We start from the raw sequence: 12,909 nt of genomic DNA, 5'->3' as shown, positions 1-12,909 counted from the left end.
TGTAGGTCTAATGCATAGATGTACCCAAAGAGCAGGAGAAATGACTCAGCCAGATTTGTGGGACCATTCACAAGTATTTCATCCTCAACGACAATGCAGATGCTTTCGGGACTGAAGAGGGCCGAATCAGTAGTGTCATCCGTGACAACTGTCAGCAGAGCCACAGGAGTGTCAGTGAGGTCTGGACCATCTGCTGACTGCAAAACAAAAATAATACAAGAATGAGTTCAGCCCCACAAGGACACAAATCATGCTATTGATTAGAGGTGTGAATCTTCATAAGTCGCACGTTTCTTTTAGGATTATAATGTCAACGATTTAATTTGATATTGCGATACATCATGATGCATTACAATAATCTTAATTTGGGTTTGGTTTCAAAACATATGTGCAAATAAATGTTTTCAATAATAAATATATGCCAAGATATTTGTTTTTGTTATTTACCAAACATTTCTCTGACCACAACATGGCACCTCCAAAAAAATAGAACACTTGAATTTTAAAAAGGGAGATAGTTTTTATCTGCAGATTTTTTTTGTATAATAATCTTTCAACTATTTTCATGTTTTCTGGTTTATGCGTAACAATCTTCTTGCAATCTTATTCAACAATAGTTGATATATGGGAGAAAACAAGTCAGATGAGGACTGTGTTGAACATCCTTCCTGATATACAGTGGGGCAAAAAAGTATTTAGGCTACGTTCACACTGCAGGTCTTAATGCTCAATTCCGATTTTTTGATCAAATCCGATTTTTTTGTCTGCTCGTTCACACTACAAATAAAATGCGACAGCAAACGCGCTCTAGTGTGAACGCTCAAAGCGGCCCGCATGCGCAAAAGAAGATGTCACACACAACGCGCTCTGTTTAGACCCAGAGCAACAGTATTGTTTGACTGATGGCCCTTAATATAAAGACTTCGGACTTCACGTTTCCCAATTTTTGCTTTAAGTTATTTTGTTATTTACATAATAATGTAATTAACCTAATAATGATCCTTATTGCTGTTTAAGAGAGGAGCGGTGCTTCAAAGGATAGTTGCAGATTTCTGTCAGAATCTGCAGATTATACAGTACAAATAAAATGTTTACGTTGTCTTCCCAACAGTTTCACTAACATCTACACTGGATGGCCAGGAAGCGTTCGCGATGTCTTCTCGGGCGCTTCTCTGGCGCTGATAATTGGCTTCAGTGTGTCGGTGACGTAAAAGGCGGATTTAATGCGACTTGACCGTTCAAACAGCAGTCGCTTTCTAAAACATCGGATATGTATCGGATTCAGTACCACATACGAAAGTGACCCAGATCGGATTTGAAAATATCGGATTTGCGCCGTTCACACTGTCATAGCATGATCGGATATGGGTCGCATAGGGTAAAAAAAAATCGGATTTGATGCGCTTTCGCCTGCAGTGTGAACGTAGCCTTAGTCAGCCACCGATTGTGCAAGTTCCCCCACCTAAAATGATGACAGAGGTCAGTAATTTGCACCAGAGGTACACTTTAACTGTGAGAGACAGAATGTGAAAAAAAAAATCCATGAATCCACATGGTAGGATTTGTAAAGAATTTATTCGTAAATCAGGGTGGAAAATAAGTATTTGGTCAATAACAAAAATACAACTCAATACTTTGTAACATAACCTTTGTTGGCAATAACAGAGGTCAAACGTTTACTATAGGTCTTTACCAGGTTTGCACACACAGTAGCTGGTATTTTGGCCCATTCCTCCATGCAGATCTTCTCGAGAGCAGTGATGTTTTGGGGCTGTCGCCGAGCAACACGGACTTTCAACTCCCGCCACAGATTTTCTATGGGGTTGAGGTCTGGAGACTGGCTAGGCCACTCCAGGACTTTCAAATGCTTCTTACGGAGCCACTCCTTTGTTGCCCGGGCGGTGTGTTTTGGATCATTGTCATGTTGGAAGACCCAGCCTCGTTTCATCTTCAAAGTTCTCACTGATGGAAGGAGGTTTTGGCTCAAAATCTCACGATACATGGCCCCATTCATTCTGTCCTTAACACAGATCAGTCGTCCTGTCCCCTTGGCAGAAAAACAGCCCCATAACATGATGTTTCCACCCCCATGCTTCACAGTAGGTATGGTGTTCTTGGGATGCAACTCAGTATTCTTCTTCCTCCAAACACGACGAGTTGAGTTTATACCCAAAAGTTCTACTTTGGTTTCATCTGACCACATGACAGTCTCCCAATCCTCTGCTGTATCATCCATGTGCTCTCTGGCAAACTTCAGACGGGCCTGGACATGCACTGGCTTCAGCAGCGGAACACGTCTGGCACTGCGGGATTTGATTCCCTGCCGTTGTAGTGTGTTACTGATGGTGACCTTTGTTACTTTGGTCCCAGCTCTCTGCAGGTCATTCACCAGGTCCCCCTGTGTGGTTCTGGGATCTTTGCTCCCCGTTCTCATGATCATTTTGATCCCACGGGATGAGATCTTGCGTGGAGCCCCAGATCGAGGGAGATTATCAGTGGTCTTGTATGTCTTCCATTTTCTGATGATTGCTCCCACAGTTGATTTTTGCACACCAAGCTGCTTGCCTATTGTAGATTCACTCTTCCCAGTCTGGTGCAGGTCTACAATACTTTTCCTGGTGTCCTTCGAAAGCTCTTTGGTCTTGGCCATGGCGGAGTTTGGAGTCTGACTGTTTGAGGCTGTGGACAGGTCTCTTTTATACAGATGATGAGTTCAAACAGGTGCCATTCATACAGGTAACGAGTGGGGGACAGAAAAGCTTCTTACAGAAGACGTTACAGGTCTGTGTGAGCCAGAGATTTTCCTTGTTTGAGGTGACCAAATACTTATTTTCCACCCTAATTTACGAATAAATTCTTTACAAATCCTACCATGTGAATTCATGGATTTTTTTTCACATTCTGTCTCTCACAGTTGAAGTGTACCTCTGGTGCAAATTACTGACCTCTGTCATTTTTTTAAGTGGGGGAACTTGCACAATCGGTGGCTGACTAAATACTTTTTTGCCCCACTGTACACCCTGGTTCTCCTTGAGTTCTGAGCAATGTCATATGGTTGATGCTGAGGTCAGTACACTTACATCACAAGTCCTGAATAACGTGGAGGCATCTTCACGCAGGTACACAGGAAGTGCACGAAGGACGAGGGCCCGTCTTGTATTTACATCATGCTGTTCCTAGATGAACACACAATATCTATTAGAATAGTATTTACACAAATGCAGAGTAAAAACAAAGTGTTGGATAGCCATGTTCTGATTGTCATTGTTATAGATCAGGGGTGTCCAAACTTTTTGTGTAACGGGCTAAACCTGTCAATCTAGAAGGGTAACCCAAAAAAAATCTAAAAATTTTGAATAATTCAAGGCAAAATTCTCTAGTTTCTTTGTATTTATTTTTTATTTAAATTGGGACACAAATTATAAAACTCACCCACTGACAACTGGTGAAATGTTGACTCTCTGTAGCGCTCTTTGCAGTCTGATATCTGTAAACAATATGTGCACAAAGACGACTTATTAATGTTCAAAAACATTTCTTGCACAGCACACACACACAAGTAGTCAGCTGATCTCATCTGATGCAGATCTGCTCCTTGATCAAGTGACATTTGTCCGGATTTTTGGCACGAGTGACGTCGAATCAGCACCGCAGCTGGATGGCCCGATTTACATACCCAGCGCAGCTGATACTCACCACAATAATTTACTAAGATTATATGCACTCCTGTTATTAAGTCCAGTTCAGTCTGTTAATGTTAACCGTTTCAAACTAATGTTGATAGGTGTGTTGCTAAGCTTAATAACTTAAATAACAAACTTGAAATTTACCCGTCCTATTTTCCCTTTTATTGTTTTTTCTCTGTGCTGTAAATCTTCTGTCTAAGAAGAAATTTGAGGCTGCTGTTCTGAAAATAAGCTACCAAAGCTTTTTCTGAATGAATCAATAAAGATCCATTTATGGAAAGCTGTGATGAAAGCAGTTTTGTCTTTAATTATATTCAACAATATAACATATTCGACCACTTTTAAGTGATTTTGTGATCTTTAATACACTTTAATACACTAAAGTTAAGGTTATTTACCTAATTTCTAGTAAGTAGCCCTCAGTGAAAAAAGTTTGGACACCCCAGCCTTACAGGTTAGGGAGTATTTGTGATCCGCACAGTCTGCATCAATGATTCTTTCTTAGCCTGGGAGCAGAACGCGGCTCTTTATTTTCATTTCATTTCAATTTATCTAGCAAAGATCGATAGGGTCTGGCTTAAAGGTGTCAAGGAGGCGCCTCAGTCTGGCTGGTTGAGCCTTGTCGAATTAGCGCGAACAATTTAGCTGAACTTCGTTCGTAGCACCGAGTTCGACCAGTGTATAATGTTAGGCTGAATCAGGCGATGCATTTTTCCGCAAGCCTTGACTTGTAGAGCTCGCTTAGTGGAATACCCCTCTAAACTGTTAAAAGGATTTCGAGATTATCTCACAACCACACATTTGAGACTACGAAAAAATACAAACGTGTCTAATTACCATCATGATAACACACTCATGTTGTTTATTATTGTTCGCTTCATGCTAGCACACACACACAGCTCAACAGCGTAAACTACTGACTGTGTAACACGGACACATATTGAAATAAGTATACTCACAATACGCACGTACGTTACCGGCGAATACGACAACCAGTGGAAAGTTTTAGTAGAAAGTTCAAATGCATGGAGCTAGAACTGCCACCGTCAACTTCCCGGGCAAGAATACAATGCATTATGGGAAATGTTGTCCCCCACGGAAAACCGCCAAAACGTTACATCATTCTAATTTGAAATAACATTACGTATTTGTCACATTAGAAAACTTCTAAAATTACAATTACTTGGATTCGAATTCATTTATAACAAACATTCACTGTGCACAAAGTACGAATATATTTCCAGTAAAAAATAAAAAAGAATGTTTATCGAAATTAAATTTAAACAAAACAAAAACACGTTAGACTTACCAAATTTAGGGCAGTTGATGAAAAAAAATAAGGTGGTGGGTTGAAGTTGGGGACTCTTAATCCACACGGGCTGGCCAAAACTTCCCCGTATCAAGGTAAATTCAAGATGGCTGACTAAGCTTTCCTGAGGGAGCGACAAGACTCCACCCACCAGAACGTCACTAATATATGCTTCTTAAACTTTTTGAGCGTTCCAAAAAATTTAGCTAAAAAATATTGAGCCCTATTCAATTAAAGCTGCATAAAAGCCAACAGAGCTCAATACTTTATAGTTTGCTCAACTACAAAACGACATTTGAGTGTTATGAGCTTATTAGTTATGAGCTAGAACAACTGTTAGGGATTACAGTGCACAGTCCAAAGATGTAGCTTATGGGGTTAGGTTAACTGGTGATTCAAAACTGCCCTTTGGTGTGAATGCAAATGCTTGTCCTTCCATGTTAGACTGGTGATCTGTCCAGGTTGTACTGCCCTATGGTAGCTGGTATAGGCCCCAAACCTGCTTGCTACCCCACAATCCTGATAAGGATAAGTGGAAGAGGATGGATGATTGCAAAGGAATCAGTTGTTAATTATTGTAGCCAGTATTTTTTTCAGAAGAAAAAATACCCCCCCCCCCCCAACACACACACACACATCATTCTTTATGGATGCTGTGTGTGTGTGTGTTTGGCAGTCACCTGGGTGTGATGTGATTTACATGGACGAAGTTTATTAGTTGATATCTGCAACTGAATTGAAAACACCTCACCTTTCCAACTGTCCAAAACAAATAAATGTTGCAATATTTTGCTAACAGTTTCACAATCATCGTCTGGTGTGCACAACAATATCATCTTTGGACAAGTGCATTCAGTGTGTGGGACCGGTTTCCTCCCTCAAGTGGCTTGGCTATAAGTGCAAAGGTGAGACATTTAGTGAATAGGTACAGTGTATAGTAAAAAGCATTAATAGAGTTCAACAAGTTAAGACTAGCTGAAATGAACACTGCTCCCTTTTTAATTAATGGGTGGTCACGTCTAATTAAAGAAATGTAGTATTACCTCATTGGTGCAGGACCTTGTAAAAATGGTATACTTGGGATTGTCCTCAATTCCCCATTCCATAACATAAACTGCTCAAAATAATAAAGGGAACACTTAAACAATGCGATGTTACTCCAAGTCAGAACACACTTCTGTGAAATCAAACTGTTCACTTAGGAAGTAACACTGACAACCAGTTTCACATGCTGTTTTGCAAATAGAGTAGACAACAAGTGGAAATTATAGTCAATTCACCATAATAAAGGACTGGTTCTGCAGGTGGTGACCACAGACCACTTCTCAGCACCTATGCTTTCTGGCTGATGTTATGGTCACTTTTGAATGCTGGCGGTGATTTCATTTTAGTGGTAGCATGAGACGGTCTACAACCCACACAAGTGGCTCAGGTAGTGCAGCTCATCTAGCGTAGCACATCAATGTGAGCTGTGGCAAGAAGGTTTGCTGTGTCTGTTAGTGTAGTGTCCAGAGCATGGAGGTGCTACCTGGATGTGGAGTAGGCCATAGGAGGGCAACAACCCAGCAGCAGGACCGCTACCTCCACCTTTGTGCAAGGAGGAACAAGAGGAGCCCTGCAAAATGACCTCAAACAGGCCACAAATGTGCATCTGTCTGCTCAAATGGTCAGAAACTGACTTCATGAGGGTGGCTTGAGGGTCCAGCGTCCACAGGTGGGGATTGAGCTTGCAGCCCAACACCATGCAGGATGCTTGGCATTTGCCAGAAAACACAAAGTTTGGCAACTTCGGCACGGGCACCCTATGCTCCTCACAGCTGAAAGGAGGTTCAAACTGAGCACGTGACAGTCTGGAGATGCCGTGGGGAACGTTCTGCTGCCTGCAACATCCTCCAGCATGATCATATTGGCAGTGGGTCAGTAATGGTGAGGGGTGGCATTTCTGTACCTGCCAGAGAGCCTGACTGTCATTGGGTAACAAGATGAGGTCCTCGGACCCTTTGTGAGACCACATGCTGGTGCGTTTGACCCTGGGGTCCACCTAATGCGAGACGACACTGGACCTCATGTGGCTGGAGTATGTCAGCAGTTCCTCCATGACAAAGGCATTGATGCTATGGACTGGCCCGCCTGTTCCCCAGACCTAAATCATGTCTCACTCCATCCACCACAAACTGTCCAGGGGTTGGCAGATGCTTTAGTCCAGGTCTTGGAGGAGATCCTTCAGGAGACCATCCGCCACCTCATCCCGTGCATGCCCAGGCATTGTAGGGAAGTCATACAGGCATCTGGAGGCCACACACATTCAACTACACACTTTCATGCCATTCAACTACCTAAAGAACAAAGTATTTAATAAGAATAATTCCTTCATTCACATCTGGGATGTCCTTTTTTTGGAGGGGGGGGGGGGGGGGATTAGCAGTGTATGTGTAGTCATTAAAATATCCTTAAGTGTGAACAGTTTGGTTTTTGTTTTTTTTTTCAGCATTTGACATTACTGCAATGCTTTGACAAAAAACTACTTCACTTAAATAGAACTGCAAAGCTAAATTAAGTCTATCAAAATGTGTTTCAGTTTGTTTAGGGGTCTGGCACAAATCTTGCCTTACAAAATTGGCAAATCAGAATTGCCACCAGTCAACACAGGTGTGTATCCCATTCATATTTGGCTTGACTTTGTTTTTCAGTTTATTTTTTACCTGTCTAAAGTATTGATCAATTAAAATAACTTTTGTTCTTACATTCCAGAAAGAAGAAATTTCTGAATATTCAGGGGAGGATGGATTGCCACATTCAGTTCTGGATCAAATATCAAGCGATGATGATGGCAACCACAGCATATCAGAAGAAGAATATGTGCCAGATTCAGAGTCATATGATGAAGATTCAGATGAAGACATCTCATTATTGCCAAGCACATCAAAAGGTCTGCTATGCCAAAATGACATCTCCAAAGCGCATGAACAATCAGATTCAATGAATTTAATCCACAACTTGACAAAGGACAAGCCACAAGATAAAAATGAGCTTTGCGAAACTGAATCAGAAAAAATGACTTTAAGTAAAAGAAATTACTGCTATTTTTGTGGCAAACCACAAGCTAAAATTTCCCGCCACCTGAAAACGCACAAAACGGCTCCTGATGTTGTGCATGCATTTTCCCTGCCTAGAGACTCAAACGAGCGTAAAAGTCTGTTAGAGAAATTGAGAAATAAGGGAAATTTTAAGCATAATGCTGCAGTTTTGCATGGTGGAGTGGGACCACTGAAAGTGAAGAGAAGACCCAAGATTAAAGCAGTAGAGGGAAAGTTCGCTCATTGCTTTTATTGTCAAGGGATGTATGTTCGCAAGGATCTTTGGAGACATGTCCGCAGATGTCCGAACAAACCAAAAGATGACACGGATAAAGAACCTGGAAGAACCAAAGTACTCGGCCTGGCTTTAACTCTGGAGTCTCAGTGTTATCCGCAGGTGTCAAGTGGAGTCTGGAAGGTTCTTGCTGTTATGAAACAAGATGAGATTGCCTCAGCTGTGCGAAATGACTTTACTGTTATTCAGTTTGCCCAGTCCCTCTACAATAAACATGGACAAGACCCTACAAAGTATGATTATATACGACAGAAGCTTCGTGAAGCGGGACGTTTGTTGTTGTGTCTGCGCACAGAATTCTCAGTGCATAACATGGAAGAAGCTATTAAGCCTGCTAATTTCCAGAGAGTTGTGCAAGCAGTAAAGAAAGTTTCAGGTTTTGATGAAGAGACACTGTCATACAAAACTCCAAGCCTTGCGCTGAAACTGGGACATACACTGCATAAAATGTCTGACATTATCCATTGTCGTGCCCTCATGACAGAGGATGAAGCCCTAATCAAGTCCACTGATGCGTTCAAGAAGTTGTATGTCTCCAAATGGTCCGAGATGGTGTCTCACCGTGCCTTGAACACATTGAGTGAGGCAAAGTTTAACAAGCCATCAACATTGCCCTTTACAGAAGATGTTCGGATTCTCCATCACTACCTTCAAAAATCTGCAGAAAGTGCCTTTTGCAGCTTGGAGAACGAAGCCACAGCTCAGAATTATGCCCAACTTGCACAAGTTACACTCTCACAAATCATTGTGTTCAACCGAAGACGTTCTGGAGGGGTTTCAAAGATGCGCCTCAAAAGTTTTCTTGAAAGAGACAAAACAGCACTCCACACAGATGTTGCCATGGGGCTCTCAGAAATGGAACAGAGACTCTGTAACTATTTCTGTAGAATAGAAATAATGGGAAAAAGGGACAGAAATGTTCCAGTTCTGCTAACACCAAGCATGCTGGATGCTCTGTCACTACTGGTTAGTAGGAGGCCTGACTGTGGTATTTGTGCCACTAATATCTACCTCTTTGCAAGACCCCGATCAATGAGTCATTACAGAGGAATGGACTCCTTGCGTGTTCATGCACACCAGTGTGGAGCAAAGCAGCCTGAGTATCTAAGATCGACACAGCTCAGAAAACATGTTGCCACACTCTCACAAGTCCTTAATTTGAAAAACAACGAACTTGATCAGGTTGCAGATTTCCTGGGTCATGATATCCACGTTCACCGCGAATTCTACAGATTACCAGTTCCCACAACACAGCTGGCCAAGATTTCCAAACTGCTTTTAACACTGGAAAAAGGACATCTTTCCCAGATCCAGGGGAAATCACTGGATGAGATCAAAATAGAAGGTTTGTATTGAAAGGAGCAAATATTAGGGCAGTAGTTGAATATTATGCTTTATCAACAGAATTAAAACCTAAAAGCACAGACCATTCTGTTAAATGTCCATGATTTAAGGTTCTTGAAGTCTATTGTTTCATCACTTTGCAACATTTGGCAAACTGCAGAGTGGTGGCCTTAAATAGTAAAACTATGTACTATAATTTCCAGTATTTGTTCTGTATTTTGTCATATCTCGTTGTTAATGTGAGGTTTTTGGGGGGGTTGTGTTTGTTTGTTTTTTTGTTTTGTTTTTTCCCCCCCCACAATTTCTCAGATGAAATTGCATTAAGTGATGCTGAAACAAAGGACAGTGAGAGTGAATCAGATGATGATGACACAGCACTCACAATGTCGGCGTGTGGCACCAGTGAGCCTGTACATGCAGTAGCTGATTCCACAAACACAGCGCAGCTCCAAGACACTGTAGATTGTGGTAAGTTACCACTAGCTTGGTTTCTGTGGATAAAATGTTTGTTACAAATATTAAAACTTAATCAAATTGTGTAATCAGCAGATGAAGGACCACTCACAATGCCTGCAGCAAGTGAGACTGCTGCTCCCTCTGAAGGTAAGGGGTGCAGTTGGTTCTCTAAGCTTATTATTGTTTCATCACTTTGCAACATATGGCAAACTGCAGAGTGGTGGCAAAAAGTCACTTGGATGAGTGACAAAATGTTTCTCCAACTGAAAACGCTACGTCCAGATTAACAGAATCAACGTTTTGGGATTTACTTACCTGGATGATTGAGCATGCATCAAGAGACTTTTATTCAACTTTTTATTCAGTCTTTTATTCACAGCGGAACACTAAATGTTGTCTCATTTTAGAAATTTGATAAATTTTCAAAGAGAATTTTAGCTCGTTTTGATATTGATGGTAGCAACACATTTCAGAAGTTAGTACAGGGTAGCATCCATTCTTTTAACAAGCAAATGTTTTTTGTTTTTTTTGTTTGGTTTTTTGTTTGTTTTAACTACTACTACTTTATATATCTTCCAGAGAAAAATGCTGCTCAATCCCACAATTCCCGAAGAGCTCCCAAAAACATGTGGTCCAAGGCTGAGGTTGCTGCAGTGATGAGGCATTTTAAAGACCACATAAACGAAGGGAAACTAGCCACCAAAAATGAATGCAGTCATTGCAAATTGGTAGAAGATCCGGTGTTGGCAGGAAGAACAGTTCAAAACATAAGAGATTTTGTAAGAAACAGAGGATTAACTGCAAAAAGGCAGAAAAAAATGAATTAAAATAACTGTTTAGCCAGATGTGGTTTTACATCTTGGTCAGATTGCCAATTGTTGTTAACACTGATGTTCTGTTTAAAGAAAAAAAAAAGTTCTTGTTAAATACAGAAGCAGTTTGTATTTCATAATTTTTACATTTAATTTATTTAGGGTTTTTTTTTGACGGGTTATATTTAAAATAAAAAATTATAAATGCATATTTTCTCCCCTTAATATTTACCTTTAAACTATTAAAATTCATTTTAAATGTTTTTAATTTTTCTGTTTTCTATATTTTTATATTTCTGTGGGAAGCGTGGGCATTTTTGTCCATAGATTTCTTTTTTTATTTATGGTTAAAATTAATGTTCAGATCCAAGAACACTAATAAAATGATGTTCCAGTAATCCTGTGTCCTGTCAGATGTGTATTCATGGTAATGATGAGCTATTTAAATATTACATCATTGTCCCTTTAAAGACCCAATATTGTTTTTTTTGGACCTCATAAAACACATTGTTGTCAAGTGGACAATGTCTCCAGAAAACACAATAGAGTCTGGTTGGTGTGTATCAGTGTATCTAGACTTCTATAGGGAGTGTATGAGGTCTGAAGTGACCCAAATTTTTTTCAGATTTTTTCGAACACTTTAACCTCGCTCCCTTGGCTCTAAGTCCATTGAAAAGGGTAGTCCACTTAAACCACCACCGGGCGGATTGACGTAGGATAGTCCCTCCATACCACATAGACCCGTGTGTGTGTGTGTGTGTGTGTGTGTGTGTGTGTGTGTGTGTGTGTGTGTGTGTGTCCTGCTGATCAAAGGGTCATAAAAGGCAGATCCTTGGTCAGGAAGAGGGTAGACCTCCCTCACCCTAGATAACATTGGTGAGGAAGTCAAGCAGTTAAAGCACTTAGACTAAAACAGATGTAACTACGTCAATCCTACCATAAAACAATAAGAGAAGGTATGACCTCTCTCGTGCTCCCAGGATGTGGGTGTGCATTCTAGTGTGGAATACACACCAAGCCTTTGCAGCCTGTTAAAGATCACACACAATTAATTATATGCCTCTAAGTATACATGGTTGAATATTTCCTAATACAAATAACTACATGCAGTATTCTACCATATGCAAACTTATATCACTAAAAGATTATACTGACTACTAAATACAATTTTCCATTAACACAATCCATACAAGCTCTCTCAGGGTGAAACTGTGACAAACAGTCCCTGTGCAAAGTTGCTTTCCTGATGAATCTGTTTTAAATGCTGTTGGAGATGCATCAGGACTTTCGATTGGTCTTAGGCATGGCGATGCTGGAAGGTTGAGCCCTTGTTCAACAGCAGACTGAAGGTGAGCTATGCCAGAAGCTGAGAGGACTGACAGATCAATGGAAACAAAAGGTATTTGCCTTGTGTTTGGTGTGTAAAGTTTGCAGTACTGGGAGGAACACTGTCTTGTGAAGTGAACACTTGGATTTTCCGTCATTGTTTTTTGAATTACTGTGGACACATGGCACTGTGCATCAACACGATGAACACCAGTCTTCAACTGAACAGGGCAGAATATTGAGCTCAGCACCTCTGCCCTCAATGAATAGGCATGTTGAGTGACACCCTTTGAAGCAAGGGATTTCACAAGCTGGAATACTTTGTTCTCCTCTGAACTATTCAACATGTTTTGAGCAGTACGACTGTCACAGTAAACGCAGCACAGACTTTGACAGAAGGCATCAAAGGCACAGGTGTTCATGACACAGTATTGTCCTTTGCCAAGTTTTACTGCACTGTAAACCCCAACAGTCTACCTGACTTATAAAGTTTGTGGATATAACAATTGAAATTCCTCAAAGTTGAAACAACTTAAAACTTTTGTTCTGTTAACGATTCAAACAGTTATAATTGTACATGGCTTAGAAGTTAAGAGTAAATACT

General features: G+C 40.8%; 2 long non-coding RNA genes across 2 annotated transcripts; one reads left to right on the top strand and one right to left on the bottom strand.

Moving 5' to 3' along the window:
* Window positions 1-3,086: 3,086 nt before the first annotated feature.
* LOC309710599 lies at window positions 3,087-5,440 on the bottom strand. The gene is made up of 3 exons (XR_014277761.1): window positions 4,646-5,440; window positions 3,433-3,487; window positions 3,087-3,176 (listed from the first exon to the last, which is right to left on the bottom strand). It is a non-coding gene; the product is annotated as an uncharacterized lncRNA (long non-coding RNA).
* Window positions 5,441-9,632: 4,192 nt separating this feature from the next.
* On the top strand, window positions 9,633-10,982 carry LOC309710598. The gene is made up of 4 exons (XR_014277760.1): window positions 9,633-9,712; window positions 10,021-10,179; window positions 10,258-10,314; window positions 10,747-10,982. It is a non-coding gene; the product is annotated as an uncharacterized lncRNA (long non-coding RNA).
* The last annotated feature ends 1,927 nt before the right edge of the window (window positions 10,983-12,909 follow it).

This window comes from Aulonocara stuartgranti (genome assembly GCF_965226115.1).
Source record: "Aulonocara stuartgranti genome assembly, chromosome: 7".
Lineage (NCBI taxonomy): Eukaryota > Metazoa > Chordata > Actinopteri > Cichliformes > Cichlidae > Aulonocara > Aulonocara stuartgranti.
Note: the sequence above shows the minus strand (reverse complement) of the source record. Positions and strands in the feature narration are given on the sequence as shown.